This window comes from Protopterus annectens, chromosome 1.part1 (genome assembly GCF_019279795.1).
Source record: "Protopterus annectens isolate FY-2018-M chromosome 1.part1, PAN1.0, whole genome shotgun sequence".
Lineage (NCBI taxonomy): Eukaryota > Metazoa > Chordata > Ceratodontiformes > Protopteridae > Protopterus > Protopterus annectens.
The window spans coordinates 850,839,306-850,860,789 of record NC_056726.1 but is presented as its reverse complement, the minus strand read 5'-3'; positions in this window follow the sequence as shown (position 1 = coordinate 850,860,789).

The following is a 21,484-nucleotide window of genomic DNA, read 5'->3' as shown; positions in this document are numbered from 1 at the left end:
AAGAAGTATATACAATGGAATGTTACTTACTGTTTATATTAATAGAGTTAAAAATAAAACATATTATTTACTCTTATTTAGTTCTGATTATTATTAGTTAAAGCATGACAGATTATTTACAAACAAGCATAAGCAGTATAATCAAGAAAGTATAATTAGAAATAGCATTTGAAGAACTTATAAACTTTTACAAGAAATAAATATGTTATTATTCTATTAATGATATTTTCATTACTGTTCTCTCCCTGCCCTCCCCCACCCTTTACCCACTACATAATCTAAATAGAATGTCATTGTTTAAACAAAGAAAATAATAAAAGAAGAAGGAAAAAAAAAAGGTAAAGATAAAAAAATGTATCAAATTACTAACCTTACTTTTTTCAGAAAGAAAAACAAATCGAGTCACAGCCTGCCATTAAATCCTCAGGCATTTTGACTGGTTATGAAACAAAACATTTCTTTGCACATAGAGAATAACTTTGATTAAATCTTTTCCAAAATATTTGTGGCTTTCTGGAAATGCAGGAACTATATTCAAAAAGATTAATAATGAACTAAAATGATGAGAGAGAAAAAAACATATAACAAATCATTTGTTTTTTAGTCTCTTCTTCTTCTCTGAAGTCTTCCAGGAAGCTTCAGTTGCCAATCTCTTTAATGAAGAACTAGCCCATTCCATTTCTTCTATTTTATCCAAAATCCTTTTTCTTTGACAAACAGTAAAGCAGAGTCTAAATCATCGAAGACCTTAGGACCATCAGGAAGGAAGATTTTAAGCTTGGCAGGAAACAGAAGGTATGTTTTAAACTGTGCTTTTTAAGCTCCCTTATTAGTGGCAGAAAAACTTTTCTTTTAGCAATTACCATGGAAGAATAGTCATTGTCAAAACGCACAGTTGTCTCATTAAACTTAACAGGAGCTTTAGCCCAAGCAGATTTAAGAACCATCTCTTTATCAAAGATGATAGAAATCTAACTATAACTGATCTAGGATAGGTTTTGTTAGAGTTAGTATTAGCTATAGATCTATGTGCTCTTCGATACCAAAAGAGAATGCTTCTGGTAAATCTAAAGTTTTAGGGAGCCATGTTGTTAAAAAGAAGTAATATTGTTACCTTCAATATTTTCTGGCAGTCCAAAAATCCTAATGTTATTGCGCCTAGATCTATTTTCCAGGTCATCCAGCTTTGTTTGTAAATGTGTATTTTGTTTCAGCAGAAACTCAATGTTGATTTCCTGTTCTTGTATTTTATTTTCCATGTCATTCACAGTTTCTTCTATGCCTGTCATCTGGATCTTCTGTTGTTGCAGGTCCATATGTAACAAGTCTATTTGTTTTGTAGTTTTTTCTATGAAAGTGTCTATTTTAGTATCCATTTTATCCATCTTAGCAGTAAGTTGCTGGACTATAATTATCAGAGACTGAAGTTCTTTCTTGATGCTGGAGTCTTGAGAATTTGTCTTACTGGAACTCATTTCAGACTGATAAACTGACAGGAAAATTTCCAAAGTAATTTCTGACAGGAATATTATTAAGATTTCCTTTCTTTTTTAGATATAGTTCAAGAACTATATAAAACAAACATATTTAGAAAGAAAATTACTTCAAGAATTAATTTTTTAAGTAATTAATTCCTGTCAATGTAATGAAATTGGTGGAGCTGAAGAAATCTGCTGCTATCCTGTGTTCATCCTTGGCCACGCCCCCAACTTAAAGTAATTCTGAGAACAGCACTGACATCTAGGAACAAGATCCAAGCTATAAACCAATTTGCTCTTCCTGTCCTAACTTACAGTTTTGGAGTGATTAACTGGCCCCAAAAAGTGTTGGATAGATTAGATATTAAAACAAGAAGGATGCTTCGTGCTCACCAAATGATTTATAAAAATCTGTGTACACCAAGATTATATATTCCCCATTCCGAAGGAAGGATGGGCCTCCTTGAAATTGATTACATGTATAGCTCTGCAATCATGGGACTCCACACATGTCTACTAACCTCACAAGATCCAAATGTAGTGAAAGTTTTGAAATATGAGGAGAATAAATCTAAGATGACTTTTCTGCTTAATTTAGCAGAAGCATATCAACGTCAAGCAGGAGTGGAAATCAAACCAGAAGTGGATAAAAACAGGCAGAAACTGAATGTGCCAAAAAAAAAAAAAAAAGAAAGAATATAAGGTGAAAGACCAGATGAGAAGGCAAGAAATGTGGAAAAAGCATAAATATAGTTTCAAGTACAGAAGACTTCTGGAAGGACCTCATGTTGATCAGGAATGAACACAGGAATGGTTAAGGAGAGGTGGATTCAAACCAAGAGATGAAAGGTTAATATTGGCAGCCCAAGATAGTAGGCTACATACATGCTGGTTTACAAAGTCCATTGAACATGAGGGAGAAACAGACAAATGTAGGTTTTGTAAAACCGAATTGGAAACAGTCACACACCTTGTTGCTGGTTACGACACATTAATGGCAGAAGAATTGTATACTGAAAGGCATAATAATGTGGCAAGACTGTTGCACTCAGAATTGTGTAAACATTATGGTATCAAAGTGGCTGAAAAACACTGGAAACATGAGCCACAAAGCATCATAGAAAATTATGAAGTTTATATAACATGGGATCACCCATTACCAACAGTTCAAAAGATAGATGCTAGAAAACCGGACACAGTGCTCCAAGAAAAGAAGACAAAAGTAGCATTGATCATTGAAATAACCACACCCAGTGACTGCAGTGTCTTGCGTACAGAGAGACACAAAGTCATAAAATACCAGGATCTGCAGGCAGAAACGAAAGCAATATGGAAGAAAGATACCCAGACAGTTCCAATAGTAGTAGTAGCAATGGGTCTTATAAAAAAAGAATCTACAATCGTGTTAAAATATGTTACCAATCCATGTAACCCCGTATGAATTGCAGAAGGAGTCATTACTGGGCGCATTGTGGGTGCTGCAAAGAGCACTTTTGGCTGACATCAAAGACTGAAACAATACTAATTTCATGAACTTTAATCGTACTTTGACTTAGGAATGGGGTCCATTCCCCTCATGTATTGGAAACCCAAACGATTTGGAGAAATTAAAAAAAGGTATCAGTGATTGGACTTAATTGTTGCTGTGCAATGAGCACTACCATTCCTTGATAGCTGTACATGGGCACTGATGCTGCCCTTTGTGACCCCTCACACACAGTACAGTCACAAAAGATTAAAAACCCTATACGGGCATGTGTGTTAATAATGTATCTATTTTCTGACCAGATAAAAAAGGCAGAAATGAGAGTAAAGAAAAGTGATGAAAAGGGTAGGACAGAGGGTGAGCAAATAAGGAATGAGCAGCATTGAGATGGGGCAGAAAACACTAGGGTAGGACAGAGGGTGAGCAAATAAGGAATGAGCAGCATTGAGATGGGGTAGGAAACACTAGGGTAGGACAGAGGGTGAGCAAATAAGGAATGAGCAGCATTGAGATGGGGCAGAAAACACTAGGGTAGGACAGAGGGTGAGCAAATAAGGAATGAGCAGCATTGAGATGGGGCGGGAAACATTAGGGTAGGACAGAGGGTGAGCAAATAAGGAATGAGTAGCATTGAGATGGGGCAGAAAACACTAGGGTAGGACAGAGGGTGAGCAAATAAGGAATGAGCAGTATTGAGATGGGGCGGGAAACACTAGGGTAGGACAGAGGGTGAGCAAATAAGGAAAGAGCAGCATTGAGATGGGGCGGGAAACACTAGGATAGGACAGAGGGTGAAAAAATAAGGAATGAGCAGCATTGAGATGGGGCAGAAAACACTAGGGTAGGACAGAGGGTGAGCAAATAAGGAATGAGCAGCATTGAGATGGGGCGGGAAACACTAGGGTAGGACAGAGGGTGAGCAAATAAGGAATGAGCAGCATTGAGATGGGGCGGGAAACACTAGGATAGGACAGAGGGTGAGAAAATAAGGAATGAGCAGCATTGAGATGGGGCAGAAAACACTAGGGTAGGACAGAGGGTGAGCAAATAAGGAATGAGCAGCATTGAGATGGGGCGGGAAACACTAGGGTAGGACAGAGGGTGAGAAAATAAGGAATGAGCAGCATTGAGATGGGGCAGAAAACACTAGGGTAGGACAGAGGGTGAGCAAATAAGGAATGAGCGCATTGAGATGGGGTAGGAAACACTAGGGTAGGACAGAGGGTGAGCAAATAAGGAATGAGCAGCATTGAGATGGGGTAGGAAACACTAGGGTAGGACAGAGGGTGAGCAAATAAGGAATGAGCAGCATTGAAATGGGGTAGGAAACACTAGGGTAGGACAGAGGGTGAGCAAGTAAGGAATGAGCAGCATTGAGATGGGGCAGGAAACACTAGGGTAGGACAGAGGGTGAGCAAATAAGGAATGAGCAGCATTGAGATGGGGCGGGAAACACTAGGGTAGGACAGAGGGTGAGCAAATAAGGAATGAGCAGCATTGAGATGGGGCGGGAAACACTAGGGTAGGACAGAGGGTGAGCAAATAAGGAATGAGCAGCATTGAGATGGGGTAGGAAACACTAGGGTAGGACAGAGGGTGAGCAAATAAGGAATGAGCAGCATTGAGATGGGGCGGGAGACTCTAGGGTAGGACAGAGGGTGAGCAAATAAGGAATAAGCAGCATTGAGATGGGGCAGAAAACACTAGGGTAGGACAAAGGGTGAGCAAATAAGGAATGAGCAGCATTGAGATGGGGCGGGAAACACTAGGGTAGGACAGAGGGTGAGCAAATAAGGAATGAGCAGCATTGAGATGGGGTAGGAAACACTAGGGTAGGACAGAGGGTGAGCAAATAAGGAATGAGCAGCATTGAGATGGGGCAGAAAACACTAGGGTAGGGCAGAGGGTGAGCAAATAAGGAATGAGCAGTATTGAGATGGGGCAGGAAACACTTTTATTTTGTGTAGGACAGAACAGGTACCCAGGTTACATTTGTGAAGATAATGGCAAGCTGGGAAGGAATTAGCGGAAGTATGTGGAAGGTAAGAGGGTTAGGTTAAGCAGCAGGGGAGGACAGATATGAATGACAGGGTGTGTGGTAATGCACTGAGGGAGGAGAACAAAATGGTGAAGAAGACACCAGTCAGTGGGAAGACAATGGTGAGGGGAGGATTGAATGGCCAAAAGGAGTGGGCAAGGACACAAAAGAGAGGGAAACACCAGGTTGGGACATAGGACTGGGTGTTCACAGCTGCAGTCTCTGCCAGCTGAGACTCACTGGGAGATCTGGGCCCTGGTTCAAATGTTGGAACCATGCTGGGCACAGATACAACTCAACAAGTCACCAGAGCAGGTTCCCCCATTTGGCTGATTTGGGGATACAATCTCCTGTCTATGATATCCCCGACAATCTCTGCCAACCACCGATGGGTGACAAAGGCATCACCTGCACTCACACTTCCACAGACGGGCACAACTGTAACAGCTTCCAGTGCAGGGCTACCTGAAGCAGGGGATGCAGGTAGGGTAGGAAATGTGGAGGCATCTGTGGCAGGCTGGGACCCAGGAGTGCTGGGTGCTTCTGGTGGTGGAAGTGGTGGTGCTGCCACCTATGGGGGGTGACAGGCCTTACCAGTGGGATGGTGCAGACTGTTGTGCTACTGCATATAACAGTAAAAGAAATAGAGAGAAACAAAATAAATGTATGAAAGAGAAATGGGGGAAGAAAAATATAAATGTAATGAAAAAACAAATGTATTACTGTGTTGATACTGATACAGTTTAATATAATATAGTTGTTAGCCCAAAATGTTGTACCTGAACCAACAGCAAACAGCACATGCAATAAGAGATGCAGTACTAGTGTCTGAGACTAATATGTATATTTTACTCACAGAAGATAAGCAAAGGAAGCTATTGTTATTCTATACTGAAACATCTCTACTCAATTAATAATGATGATCTTAAATATTTAGACCATGTAATGTTGCAGTTATACTAATAAGTTAAAAAAAATATGCCTGAAGTATTTTTCAGGAAAATGCAACTGTGTGGTGGGGGGATTAAACCCTAAAATGTCCTCACAATTTAAAACTATCCTGACCCATGTGTCCACCTAAACCACAGCATGTATGCACAAAGACAGTAATTACATTGAGCATGCTTACTGCTACATTTGAGGTATGGCAGAAATGTCAGAAGCAATACTGATATATAAAAGGTATATATTTTTGAATGAATCCCTACTACTTTTAACATTAATGCAAGACATTATGAAGCATGTATATTCACCTCACCACTCTCTGAGGAGCTCCACCTTGCTCCTGTGCAGCTGCCTTTTACTTCCAACCTCTCCAAGGGCTATACACATAGAAAGATATGTGTGCAATATTTATGGATTACATGCAATGCCAGCTTAAAGGTTGACCTTACATAACAGCTCTACTTACTGTACATAGGTTTTTCAAACTGCCTGACTTCATCCTTCCATCAGCATTGGAGGCCAGGATTCTAGCACCTCAGGGCTCTATAATAGGGATGTGTGGGATGCCAACTGTAGGAGTGATAGCCTGGCCCAAACTAGTCCAGGCTTAAGTCTTATACAGAGGCCTTTAATAGCTATCCAGCAGGAGCTCATGCTTGTAACCCTGATGGGGGAGACAAGAAAATACTGTTGTCTCTTCCATACACCACCTATGTTGCCTAAATGGAACACTACCCACTCCTTCTGAAGCCATTATGTCAAAGCTTCAAGAATCTTAAGAAAAATGGCAGAGAACTGGTTCCCAAATCAAATCTTACATGTCCTATCTGTTGTGCAATGACACGTATCAGTGGGCACCTTTCGTTGCATGATGAATGGCAAAAATCATAAAATAAAGATAATCTGTTATTATGGTCCGCAATAGCAGTTTATGGTCTGAAACATGGCATTCCTCAATGCAGGCATATGTTACTCTGACAATATGCTGTACAGTGACTCCATGTCCAGATGGTTAAATCTGCTGACTGCAGAGACCTAGTTATGTGTACATACCTCTATCCATCGATCGATCCATCCATCCATCAAACCATCTGTTCACAGCCACTTTTTCCCATTTTTGCAGATGAGGTCAAGGTGCCACACAGACAGTGATGTTCACACTGCTGAGTGGCTAGTCATCGAGTATCAATCTGCACAATGTCTACCTGGTGCTTTTATTGGTTAAACTGAGCAATTCAGAAACAACAGTGAGCTGAGCCCTAATTAGCATATTCACTGTGTCCTGGCAGGTGAATCTGCACAATATAAATTCCACAAGCATCAGTGATCCTCAATGAACCTGGGAAGAAAACACAGGTACAAGAATTTGATTCGTGGCAAGGGTGGTTTTGCACAACATTTCCTTTAGCCTAATATATCTGATTGCATAAGGTAATTGATAATTCATAGAGTCATTACTCTGTATTGTGTTTTTTTTTTACCTGCTGTTGAACCTGCTGCCTGTAAGGGATGTCTGTCTGTCAGTATTGTAAATATATTGGTCAAGGTGTACTGGGACTGGGGAATGCAAGAGTACTGAATTTAGTAGACTGCTAGATTGTTAAGCTAAAAAGGAAACACACCCCTGAGCTCATATTCAGAGTATGTTCAAAATACTATTTTAGAGTTATATGCCTTGCATATATGTAATTAGCCACAGTATTTGTAACAGTACTATTGTAAGGGTCATGTGCCCATTTTCTACATGGGACAGGGGTGTTGAGTCAACTGTTGTCATCTCTCTCTCAGGGTCCCATTTAGATTACCTAATTCATGGTTCACCAAAACCCACTACAGCAACTCCTCTATGGCAAAACTCCACTTTGATGAAAACTTACTTCACCAAAGTACAAAACACTGACAAGACACTGATGTAAAAACAAAACCCAAAAACACAAAATCTCCAACATTTTTGCACCCCACACCCCCTACAAATTATATATAACAAATCCAGGATCACACTACAGTGACAGAAAGGATACATTTCCTGAAGTTCACTGTACTGTGATCTCCACTGAAAAGCAGCAACCATACCAAATACATCCCTCCAGGAGCATGGCATAATTACCTCTTACCAAAAATGCTGTCATATCTGCCAAGTTATACAAGTGATACTGTGTATGAGAATGTAGATTAACACTGTACCCTTGTACTTGCTGTACTGACACCAACAGTTTAATTCTTTCACTAAAATGAACGTCGGTCACTGACATCTCCTCAAAGTGCAGTTTCAGCATGGAAGAGTCGCTGTAGTGGGTTTCGGTGAACCGGGAATTTGGTAATCTAAATTGTAACCCTCTCTTAATTTACTGCCACTCTCCTACCTTCATAGACAGTCTTTAACAATCATGAATAAAGATCAAAAGGGTAAAATCCCATGATTGGAGGAACTCTGTGTTCAGCCTCAGTAAGAAGCTGAGATCCCTCATAAAATCCTCCAAAGCTAGTTATGAAAACAAAATCGCCACTGATTCCAAAGACAACCACAAAGCATTCTATGGCTATGTCAAGAATCTCAGAGGCAACACCCAGATCTGCTCTGAGTTACAGCACAATGGCACTAAATATACAGAACCAACTGATATTGCCAACATCCTGGCAGATAGGCTCAGTGCTAACTTTACCCCTCTCTCACCCCCTAAAGGGCCCATCTCTATATTGGAAGAATGCAAAGTTCCTGTAATCAAGGCTGCACAGGTAAAAAACACACTCTCCAAAGCCAAGAACACAGCATCCATGGGACCTAACAACATCCCAGGCTGCGTTCTACATGAACTACAGAACGAACTGGCACACCACCTAAGTACCATGTTCAGTCATAGCCTCACCTCAGGCTTTGTGCCCACTGAATGGTGCATAGCAATGGTTATCCCACTTCACAAAGAGGGAGCCAGCAAGGATCCTGGGAAATACCACCCCATTAGCCCGAAGAGCCTGGTCTGCAAGGCTATGGAGCGTATCATCATGGAACTTATAAACAATGACACTGGTAATCTCCAAACTCTGGACCCTACCCAGTTCGGGTTTGTAAAAGTTAAATCATGTCTCCTAAACCTGAAAGACTTCTTTGAAGCAGTCACCAAAGCCGTAGATGAGGGTAAGGTGGTTCACACATCCTATCTAGATCTCGCCAAGGTTTTTGACACCATCCCCCACTCTGGAATTATAGATAAACTCACTAAACTAGGTAAAAATCCCTATGTCACAAGATGGGTTGCCAACTGGCTCACTGACAGAACCCACACTGTGAAAGTAGCAGACTCTAAATCCAACTTCAGACCAGTGACAAGTGGAGTACCACAGGGTTCAGTCCTAGGTCCTCTCCTGTTTGGTATCTACTTCTCTGAAGTACAGGCTAACATAGAAGGTCTTTGGCTAACAAAGTTTGCAGATGACTGTAAACTAGGAGCCATAATCAAAATTCATAACGATGTGAACATCCTACAAAAGGGCCTCACTGAGACAGATGCCTGGTGTAAATCCATGGCCTGAAGCTCAATGCCAAAAAGTGCATTGTCATCCCTTTTGGTAAAAAACTCTGTACCCATGAACTACCACATAGGCAGTAGTCTACTTAACACTGAAAGTGTGATAAGAGGCCTTGGGACACAGGTGGACAGTAGTCTCTCCTTTGATAATCACATCACCACAGTAGTCAGGAAATCCTTCTACGTGGCACACATCACAAAAGGTTTCTCGTCCAGGAAAAAAGAGGTCATTGTTCCCCTCTAGTCATCACTCATTAGACCCATATAGAGTACAATGCCCCTTTTGGTATGTACCTCACAAGACATCTACAACAACTGGAAAGGCCGCAGAAATACCTTACAAAACGGATTACCAGCCTCAAACAGATGCCCTATGCAGACCGTCTCAAACAACTCCAGCCTTACTCTGTCACATATCGCCTACTCAGAGGCAATCTTTGCCTAACATGCAAAGCTATGTCAAACCCAGAGCTGTTGGACATGCTCCACATAATGAAATCCTAATCCCTCTGAGCTACATGCTCTAGGGACCTAAGCCTTGTCACCACAATAAACAGAACATGCTGAAGGGATAGATTCCTGTCTCAGAGACTTCCCATACTCTGGAACAAACTACCTATCTGTATCAAACAAAGCTCCTCATTAGCACTCTTCAAGAAAAATCTTGATGATTGGATGGGAGATAGGAAATTCACCCTGGGGATCACTTCTGTGGCTCTGCTTGACAGGGGCACAGGAAAATAATTTTCTTAGGTGGCAAAAGCCAGGGTACAGTTTGGCTAGGCTTATATAGGCCCTAGGGACAATAGCCTAGTACCTACCTATGAATCTATGAACCTATGCCTGGCTGTCGCAGATCTTCTGTCAGGCAATCCTTCCATCTCTTTTTTAGACTCCCTTGTTTCCGCTTGCCATCTTCCTGTCTTCACCAAATTGTCTTTTGCTTTCCTACACATTTACCCAAATCATTTTCACCAGATTGCCCTCTGTTTTCCTACACATTTGTTGAAACAACCTAATGTAGCAGCTATATTTACAGTACATAGGTGACAAGTTACAAAGTTCCCATCTCCCGTCAAAGTACTATGATCATGAGAGGTTCTCAAATATTTACAATTTTAGTGTCGCCTCAAGCCAAAAAGCAGTACTTCTACTACCATTAGTTATCCATTCCCATAAATACCAAGAGTTTCTGTGCTTCTATTTTCAACATATTCAAGCCTCCTGTGGCAATTTTTGCTATCTTAAATTGCACTGCTTTTCTGTTTCTCTTTTTGGTTTACAAACATAGCTGCCACACCTTTCACAGATTGAATTCTAGGTTCAGTCAAACCACAGCTAAAGAAGCCGCTATTCTCAGTGATCTGATCAGTTCTGCCTGAACTGATAAAATGGAGAAGCGTGGTCCTTTCCACTGCAGTCTGTGGTATTGTTTCCACACTAAGTGGCCCTTTCTGTTTTGGAAACTGCCAGGTAATCCCCAATGCACATGTATCATCCCTTAGACAGTTCCTTCAATTGCTTTTCCATGTCATTGCTAAAACTACTTTTCCATCTCCTTACTCTAGTGTACTGCAGCACATGCTTTTCTGTCTTCAACTTCTATGATTTTTTTCTCTTCCACTGACAGCAAAGGTTCAAGCTTGACTACATAGCCTCAGCTCTCAGCAAGATAATGTCTATTTTCAGGTATGCAGTGGGAAGTTTTAGAATGTTACTGCTGTTTATTCTGAACTTGAGAAGTTCTTACACATAATCAAGCCAACACTAATTCAAAAGCTTACATGTCATAGTGCTGTGAACATACTCCTCCAGATTAGTTTTATGAAAGGGTACAAACAGAGATTTTGGTTTCTAGTTGCCCTGTTCTTTGGTCTTCCATCTCAGAGGCTCAGAGAAACCCCTCTGCATGGCATTCTACTATCTTTCCTAATCCTTAGCATCTGTCCATCTCAGACAATATCCTACTTCATGCATATGATATCCTAGATAATACTTCCCATGAGAATACGGTGCTCCTTAACTTGAAATAAGATGTTTCCCAACCACATCTTGTGTTATACTTAAGCCCAAGCTCTCTCTCACTCTCACTCTCACTCTCACTCTCTATCTCTTGTTGTTTGTACATGTTCAGACAATAATAAAATCCAATCATTGCTAGTTTGGCTCACCCTATCATATCTGGCAAGGCATGTTCATTTCTTTCTAGTGATATTCAGGATAATATATTTCATGCGTGATTTCTAGACTAATGATCCAATTTATTCCAAAATGTCACCTCTCTTTGTTTTATGCATCACTTCTTAGGGTCTCAGCAGCTGTCATTGTCCATCAGCTCAAGACACTGTCCTATGGAACAACCCAATTTTTCTGGCAGTTTGTCTAGCAACCTTTGTCAGCACTGCACCATTAGTACATTTGGGAAGTGCACATTTGAAAGCAGAGTTCAGTATGATAGTTTAACTCAGTGTGAAATGATTTTGTAATATTTTTTTTAGTTAGGTAAGCCCACTGGAAACAAGTGCCTCTTTTCAGGGCAACTCGGGAGTACTGCCTGGTTAAAGGAAAACCGTGCCCTGTCCCGCAATTTAACTACTCGATCCTTAAGTTTCTTTTCTGTCTTCGATATGGTTCCAGTATTGTGTAGATACCAGAAATTTGCCTATACTTCTTAAAACTTTCATTTCCTTCCCTTTGAATCAAATGAAGGGAAAGCCCACCTACTTTTTTTAAGTTTAACTTCTCACATACTTTGCAGAGGACTTCATCTCTGCCTGCATGACATACCATAGACACAGTTCAATCTGTAGTTTAGCCTGTCAGGTACTGCTGTTAGAATTAGAAAGGCAATTAATCCTGCTGTCAGGAGCACAGCAGCTGCTATAAAGAAAGACAGAAAGTTGTGGAACTGTTTTCTACTACTTTTATTGCAGTAAGGAGGAAAACTTAACAACCCCCTTTCATAGCAAAACATAGCAATTAGATCAGTCAGGGGTTTAAAGGCAGTTATCACCTCTTCTTAGAAATTTAAATAAGCAGCAACACAGTATTAAAATTCTAAGCTTTAATTATTGATTGTCTATAATAGTTTATATGTTAAGATAACTTAAATGCAGTATCACAGTTTTCTGTGACATTCAGAGAAAACACAGGACAGAACTGCAGAAAGACAGACAAGTGGCAACCCTATCAACTAGGTGAACTGATACTGTTCATAAAAATGTATTTTATGCTTTTCTTTGTGACATCCTCCCAGAGGGGGGGTGCATATCTGGTACATGCAGATCCAGGATAAGAGATTCCCACTGAATTTGAGTCAGTCTTTACAGTGGTAGACTGCATAAGCATTTTGAAGTCCACAAAGAAAATGTAACCATTGATGGCGCCCATAATATACAGCCAAATTTACTTTAACATATGTTTACTGTGTGTCCTTGCATTAAAAACAAGTACTTAACTGTGTTTAAAAACATACACACACACACACACACACACACACACACACACACACACACACATAGTCAGACATGTGCATTTAAACACAGTACCGCATTCCACATATAGTATTCTACATGCTACATACATTTTTATACACACACACATACATATATATGTGTGTGTATTTATGTGAAGACACACATATATAGTTACACAAAATTTCCATTTTGATTTGTTTTTATTTAAAGGACATGAAGTACACACACACACACACACACACACACACACACACACACACACACACACACACACACACACACACACACACTCATATGTTTTTGTACACATGTACTTTATACATATACATCTGCATGCACATATACACGAGCACATCCACACATATATATGTGTGCAATATGAATGCATACAATTATTTATAATAAAATTAACATAGTCAGCATTAGTTAACATTATTAATATATACATTCTAATAAATGTTGCTTAATGTACTTATTCACTGTCACACATTGGCTATGTGTTGCACATTCAGTCTTTGTCAATGTCTTTAAGTCAGTATTTTTTTTTGTTTGTATTGCTAAGTGCATTTATTAGTAGTTATTATCTTTGCCTATTTAGCCTTAGTCATGGCTGAAAAGGGTCCTGGGACCAGTTCACTTTCCTGGTTACCAAAGTATAAATAAATACAAAACAGAAAAAAGGGGGGGACGAACATGACATAAATAATTAAGGAACTAGTAAAGTATATTTTAATACTGCATTATTCAGGAGAGAGAAACAATTCCCACTGAAGGCATTGGGAAGCAGCAGACAGCCTTACTTTGGAGTTCATCTACTTGTCACCTGTATATGACACAGTACATGATCATGTACTACAATGAGAGTTTTCACACCTAAACATGAGAATGTGGATGAAGGTCTGTCAATTCTTTTAGAACTACAAAATAATCCCTTTATAAAAGCATGCTATTTACCTACGTTCTTTTGCTAGAAGCAGCAAACAGCTATTTATAGCATAGAACAAGCTCTGACAGACACATAAATGAGATCAGGGAAACATAGAATTAGCTCTGTTACAGGGGGTGTGTTAGATGACAGTGCTTCATAGTCCTGCCATTCTATCTTAATGGCATGCTAAAACAGCTCCACTTCCTTATGTCTAGCATGACTCATATAAAGAGGATTTGAAATGTATTCTGGGAAGAAGGAATGAAAACAAGAAAACAAGATCACATTACCAAGGCAGGCTCCATCATCTGTCATTTTGAAGGAAACACATTAAAATTGTAAAGGAAACACTAGGAGTGATTTTGAGACATCAAAATAGCTCAGAATACAAAAGAACAATGAAAAAAATACATGTTTTTTGAGTTCTAAGGTGGAGTTTTCCTTTATGTGGCTTGCTCATTGTCACAAAGTAGATAAATGAAGGTTGAAGGAATCAAACCCTGAGCCTTTGATAACAGAGAACAGCTGTTTAATAGGGCAGTACACTAATCCTATGCACCACAAGGCAGTGAGCATTCTGCATCTACCTTGTGCTGATTTCAAAGCTGCTCAGAGCATCTACAAAACTAAGCCCATTTTTCTATTTATTCTGACTTATACTGCATTGTACTTGATTAACTGTGCTGTTTTATTAACTTGCATTACATCTGCACTGTATTTTTTTTACTATTTTACTGCTAAACTGTTTAATTAATTGAGCATGAACTGTTCTGCTGTTATATTTGTGTATCTGTTCTCCTTTGTTAACTTGTCCTAAACAGAGTTTAAATATCTTTAGCATAGTCTGGTTACAGGTTTTGCTATATCCAGATCTGCTTGTGTGATCTTTATGTTTCCTATGTTTCCTGCTATGCCATCTGGTGTTGGGGCCTGCCTGCACATAGTGGAAGTAAGTGAACTAGTTGGAAATGATCTGGCATAGGATATTTGGCTAGGAGCTCAGGGACAAGGGTTGATTGGTTAGTTCCAGTGTTTCTGTTTTACTTTCATTTTTGTGTTACTTAAACCCTTTGTTTGCATGGGTTTGCAATTGTTTGCATGCCATGCACCACTGCTGTGCTGTTTTAACCCTTTGTGAGGTATCTTAGTTGCATTATTCCAATACCAGCAGTCCTGTGTAAATGAGGGAGGGCCCTTGCTGCTACTATATTGATTTTATCCAGCCCTACTCACATCTGTTACTGCTCTCCTCAGATAGTACCCACTCTACTATCCATGACCTTTATTCCACAGATTCTGACAACCATGGATGAACAATTTCCTACGATTCCTCCTACTGGTTGATATAGGCATCCTGAGACAGTATAACAACTGCCTCATGTACACGGACAACCCTTTGCTACTACCTCCTAGGAACACAATATGTAAGAGATGCAATTACATTAAGTACCTAGAATCCTTGCCATCTCAATTATAAGCCAGTACATCTGGCATTGAGAAGGTTGTCTGCTCAAACACCACACCTATAACACCACCCACACCTGTACAACACACTCCCACATACACGGAGGTTCTCAACAAAAACATACCTAAACAAAAGTGACCTCCAAGGCAAAAACACGCATGCACATCACAACCCACAGCACCAAGCACCACACATAGTACACATGCCTGTGTCTCACAGCCTCTAAGTGCCAGCCACAAACTCAACATACTAGTCATAGCAGACTCTATTGTGAGACACAGAGATGTGGGACTTACCAGGCCAGACAAGGAGAAAGTCATGATAAGTTGCTTCTCAGGTGCTAGAATCTGGCATATCATGCACACACTCAAGTCTCTAAACAACAGGTACTGTTATGACTCTTCCAATAAACAACAATGCCACTGCAGACCTCAATAGCACAACAATAAGTAAATGATAAATAAAATGCAAAACAAGGTGGCTAAAAGCAGTAAAATATAATTCTAATACAAGGTAAGCGCTTTCACCACCTTAGACCATGGTCTGAGGAAGCATTGTTTGATGTGAAAGCGCTTACCTGGTATTAAAATTATATTTTACTGCTTTTTGCCACCTCATTTTGCATTTTATAACATTATATTTTACTGCTTTTAGCCACCTTGTTTTGCATTTTATTTATCACTGTTATGACTCTGTCAAAGTCCATGTTGGTGTGAATGACTTGAGACATACCTCTCTGGACTATATGAAGAGAGACATGATTGAGCTCAATGGATATGTGTCCCAGGCAGGTATGTCCCTAGCCTTAAGCAGCATCCTACCATCACCCAGAATGATGCCTCAATACAAACAGAAAATGTTTGACTTTAATAATTGGTTTAGTTTCTGGTGTCATTCCAAGGGGATCCAGTACCTACCAGCCTTGGAACACATGATTGACAGACCATGATGCTTTGTCAGAGATGGCTTTCATCTGTCTCCCCTGAGCTTCAGGCTTCTGACAAAGGCTCTTGCCTCCCCCATAGAGCCTTTTTAGGCAAAGTCATGAGGACAAAATTATCAAAGTGAAAAATTCTTCTAAATGAAATTTAAAGGTCATGCTGCTAAATGCCAGGAGTCTTAACATGAAACTGCACTCATTGCAAGCATTCCTCACCATGGAAGATGCTGACATTTGTGCAGTCACTGAAACCTGGTTCAAAGCTGTGGAGAGCACCCCAGGCTTACCAGGTTACTCATCCTACCATACTTTCAGACCCCAAATGGAAGGCTACAAAGCCAAAGGAGGTGAAGTTTCAATATTTATCAAAGACATACACACCTCCAGGCTGGTCAAACAGTATGACACACAGGAGACACTCCAGGAGCAGTTAACTGTTGACAAAACACCTATACAAAACATAGCTAGCTTCAGAGCCCCCAAACATGACTCGTGATGCCACTCCACCTGTCTGGACTTACTTGAATCCATCAAGATTCAACCCTCTACCCTGATCCTGGGTGACTAACTACCCAACCATAGAATGGAAGACCTATTCTAGCCAAAAACATGAATGCCCAGATATTCCTCAACTTCATCACTGCCAATGCATTGGATCATCTGGTCAACACCCCCATGAGAGGTGAAAATATTCTGGACCTAGTACTAACCAACATGAGTAGCCACTACAGTGCCCCTACAGTGTCATCCTCCTTGGTAAGTTCCGACCATAAAGTGATCACTTTCAAAGTCACCATCTCCCCTGAACCCCCCTCCCTTGCCAGAGTCAAACAAAAAAACTTTTTCAAAGCTGACTACAACCTCCTGAGAACAGGTATAAGCAGCTTCACAGCCACTGTCCCTTCAGTTGGAAATAGCACTAATGTCCAAGCTTACGCCAAAATAATATATGAGTACCTACACATCATGGACTCAGCAATACCTGACTGAACCAGATCATCTTCCTCAAGGAAGAGTAAACCTCTCTGGTGGACAGCAGCAATAAACAAACTCTATAATAAAAGGAAGAAATTGCTGACCATGACAAAGAAGGAGCAGGGGCCAAGTTGGAAGGAAGCAATCTCTCTTTTGTCTGAACAAGAAAATAAGGTCACTGGTGAAATCCTCTAAGGTTAACTTCAAGTCCAAATTCGCCACATCCACTAAGGACAATCACAAGGCCTTCTTCACATATATCTTCACATACATACATATGCAGTCTCAATGGTAACACCCAAATCTGTTCTGAACTGGTGGTCAGGAACACCACATACACAAATGCTGTCGATATACCCAATCTGCTGGCAGACAGGTTCAGTGAAAACCTGTCCCCCAACAGTAAACCAGGACATGCCAGTACCTGCCCCCTACCCTCATCACCAGGGAGTAGGTCTTTAATGCCTTCTCAAAGGCAAAATATTCAGCCTCCATGGGACCCAACAACATTCCTGGCAGTGTCCTACATAAACTCAGGTAATAGCTTGCAGCACCATTAGGTACCCTATTCAACCAAAGTCTGAGCACCAGCATTATCCCAGCCATATGGAGGATAGGCCCTGTCATCCCTCTACACAAAGGTGGAGCATCCACTGACCCAGGCAATTATAGGCCCATCAGCCTAACTAGCCTGATCTGCAAGGCCACAGAACGCATTATCATGGACCTCATAAACAAGGACATTGGCAACCTCCAAACATTTGACCCCACACAATTTGATTTTGTCAAAGTGAGAGCATGCCTGTTAAATGTTGTTGACTTCTTCAAAACAGCCACCAAAGCCATAGACAAGGGGAAGATGGTGCACACTGCCTACTTCGACCTAGCTCATTCGAGCATAATAGATAAACTGTCCCAGCTAGGCATCAAGCCGTATGTTACCAGATGGGTAGTTAACTGGCTCACTGATAAAACCCACTCAGTCAAAATAGGGCAACCCATGTCTAGTAGTGGACCTGTAATCAGCGGCATACACCAAGGATCGCTCTTGGGGCCTCTACTGTTTGGGATATACTTTTTTGAGGTGCAAGCCAAAACTAGTGGTCTGTGACGGACCAAGTTTGCAGATGGCCACAAGCTGGGCGCTGTCTTAAACTCCCCTAGTAATGTGAACGCCCTCCAACAGGGCCTTACCCAAACTAATGACTGGTGCCAGAAACATGGCCTCAAACTGAATGCCAAAAAATGCATCATTATCCCCTTTGGGGGAAAATGGCATCCCCGCTAATTATCATATTAATAACAATGTACTAAGCATGCAATTAGTCATGAGGGACTCAGGCACCCAGGTTGACAGCAACCTGACTTGACCTCCACAGTGCCTCTGTTGTACGGAAGGCATTCTACATGGCCCACCTCATAAGTAAGAGTATTTCATCCAGGGACAAGGAGGTAATAACATCCCTGTACTCCTCCCTTATCAGACCCATTATCGAGTACAATGCCCCCTTCAGCATGTACCTTATCAAGTATATGCAGCAGCTGGAGAGACCACAGAGTTTTCTGATCAGGAAAATCTAGGATCTCAAACACCTATCCTATACTATGAAAAGGCTTAGAGCCGAGGCTCTAGCGATTCAGAAGTGTCTGTGTTTTTACTTCTGTTTTCTGCTGCTATACCTTTGCAGTTGCACATTTTCAAGACTGTTATCTAGCCTGTTTGTGATCTGCTGCTGTGAATTCTGGAAACTGTAAAATTGTGATACTGCCTTTATTGGGTGCTACCAATTCAAGTGTGCTACTGCATTAAAATTTTCTGAAAGGTATCTACTGTTTTTTTTTTTTTTCATGGTGAGCAACCTATCCTATACAGATAGGCTAAAAGCCCTGTCCCTCTACTCAGTCTTGTACAGATTGCTCAGAGGTGACTTGCATCTGGCATACAAGGCCATCTCAGACCCAGCCTCGATCGAGTTGCTGCATGTCTATAAGTCAAACTCCACTCACACAACCCACATGCAAGGCCTCAACCTGGTCTGTGATATTAATAGATGTTGTTGCTGGGATAGATTTGTGTCCCAAAGACTTCCCCGTTTGTGGAATAGACTCCCTCTCCATGTCAAGCAGAGTACCTCACTAACCCTCTTTAAGAGGAACCTGGATGACTCTACTGAATACTGCAATTTATATATAGGTTTTCTATATTGTAGTTATTTAATAGAATATATGGTCACTGCATGCCTATTTGACTTTTGGTAATGCATTATTTGGTTTTACTGAGCCAAATAATGTATTATCAAAAGTTAAATAAACATACCATATCAGATGCTTTCGTAAATCTTTCAACAAGATAGGCAAATCAGTATCAAGCACTAGTTTTAGTCATGCACATGCAGGACAAGGCTAAATATGTGTGTTAGTTTTTCTGACCTGCCAGTCTTCTTTACTCAGCTTTTTGTCATTAAATTAAAGCATTAAGCTGTGATGAGTTTGACTCTGACAGCTTTAGCTTACTTTCTGCATAGTGAACTGAATAAATCATTTAACTAATATCATACTCCTGTATCAGCTATTAACCCATGTACTTGTGCTTAAAAGCCCCATGTAAAATCACCCAAACAAGATCAAACATATGATTTGTAGGTTTTGCAGAAGTCTCCCTGACTTACTGATTTACATTATTCATTAACAACATATTACATCCTTGCAGAAAAGCTCTAATAAGGAATCCACTGATAAATGTGAGCCATAGCTGCAGCACCTAGAAGTACACCTACATAGTCTGAATTGGACACTGTGTTCTTCAGAGGTTATCTAATCCTTATGCCTGCTGTTCTCATCAGCCCACATGATTATACAAATGATATGCTTTCTATGAAAATGTCAGATGTCCTACTCTGCGCCTGTTCTTGCATTTAATCAGGACTTGGTTAAGCAGCAATTATAGCTCAGTAATCCAGCTGCAAAGACTCGGTGATAAAAGACACCCTGACAGCTGCCAGAGCTAAAAAGAGCAGGCTGCAGCAAAACCATGTCATTTCCCACATGCCACATTTCTTCCTCCAGACTATGTTTATTATACAAGGTAGTTTCAACCTGGCGGAGCCACAAAGCAGTAATCTCAAACTCCTTGCAGTTTCTGGTAGTTTTATTCTGTATTACGGCTGAAGCACTCCTGCTTATGGCAGAAACTCTGTAAAATATACACATATTTTCAAATATAATTAAATGTTTATGTTACAGTGATAATATATTGTCATCAGTAAACGCTGCACCTCTTTGCGTCCAATAATCTTTGTCTTACCCCAAGAAACATCTTCTAGCAAAGCAAATATATATTCTACTTGACTGTTTTACTTTTGTCTTTTCATACAAAAGTGGTATAATATATGCACTAATGACAGTGTGACAAAGTTTGAATCTCTTAAAAATAAGAATGGCATAAGGTGCTTTCATTGTTAAAGAAAATGTTATGAGCTGTTAATCAAAAGGCCTTCTAAATGTCACCCTGGGTGTTATCACAACAGAGTAGTAATGTTTATCAGAAGGTTATCATAGCACACTGCCATATTAAGAATTAAAAGGGACTGCAGGGACGTCTAGAGACATCTCATGAGACCTCAGCCAATCATTGTGCAGGTTATACCACAAAATGACCAGCTAGTAGATACAGTCAGCAAAACAATGCATGCTTTAAGGCATATATGTCATCCTTGAATCATTCAGCTGTAAGTGTGAAAGGCAGCTAGAAACAAAAGAACTCAAGGGGCAGTTGGTAATAAAAGAGTAGAGATGAATAATATAGTTTCTTCCTCTAGCACTTAATGCCTCATCAGACAAGCAGCTCACACTTCCACTTCCTGCTTAGTGACACCACTGACTTCCCAATCAAGCAGTTGTTGTGTCTTTCGGCTTTTCCCAGTTAGGGGTCGCCACAGCGGAACTCCGGTCCTCTAATGATTGCTAGTTGATATTTACGTGCCGAGTTACCAGCCCTGACACACAACCTTCAACGAAGGTGCGCCCATTCACACATGTCTCCACGCAGAAGACACTCTAACTGAGAATCGAACCGGACAGCGTCGTACTGTGAGGCAACACTACCGCACCACCACCACTTTGACAATTTCCTAAAATAAAGAACCCATTTGCTTGCAAACATTAACTGTGGCATCAATATAATAAGCCTTATCCTGTCCATGAAATAAAAAAGTATTCAGCTTTTT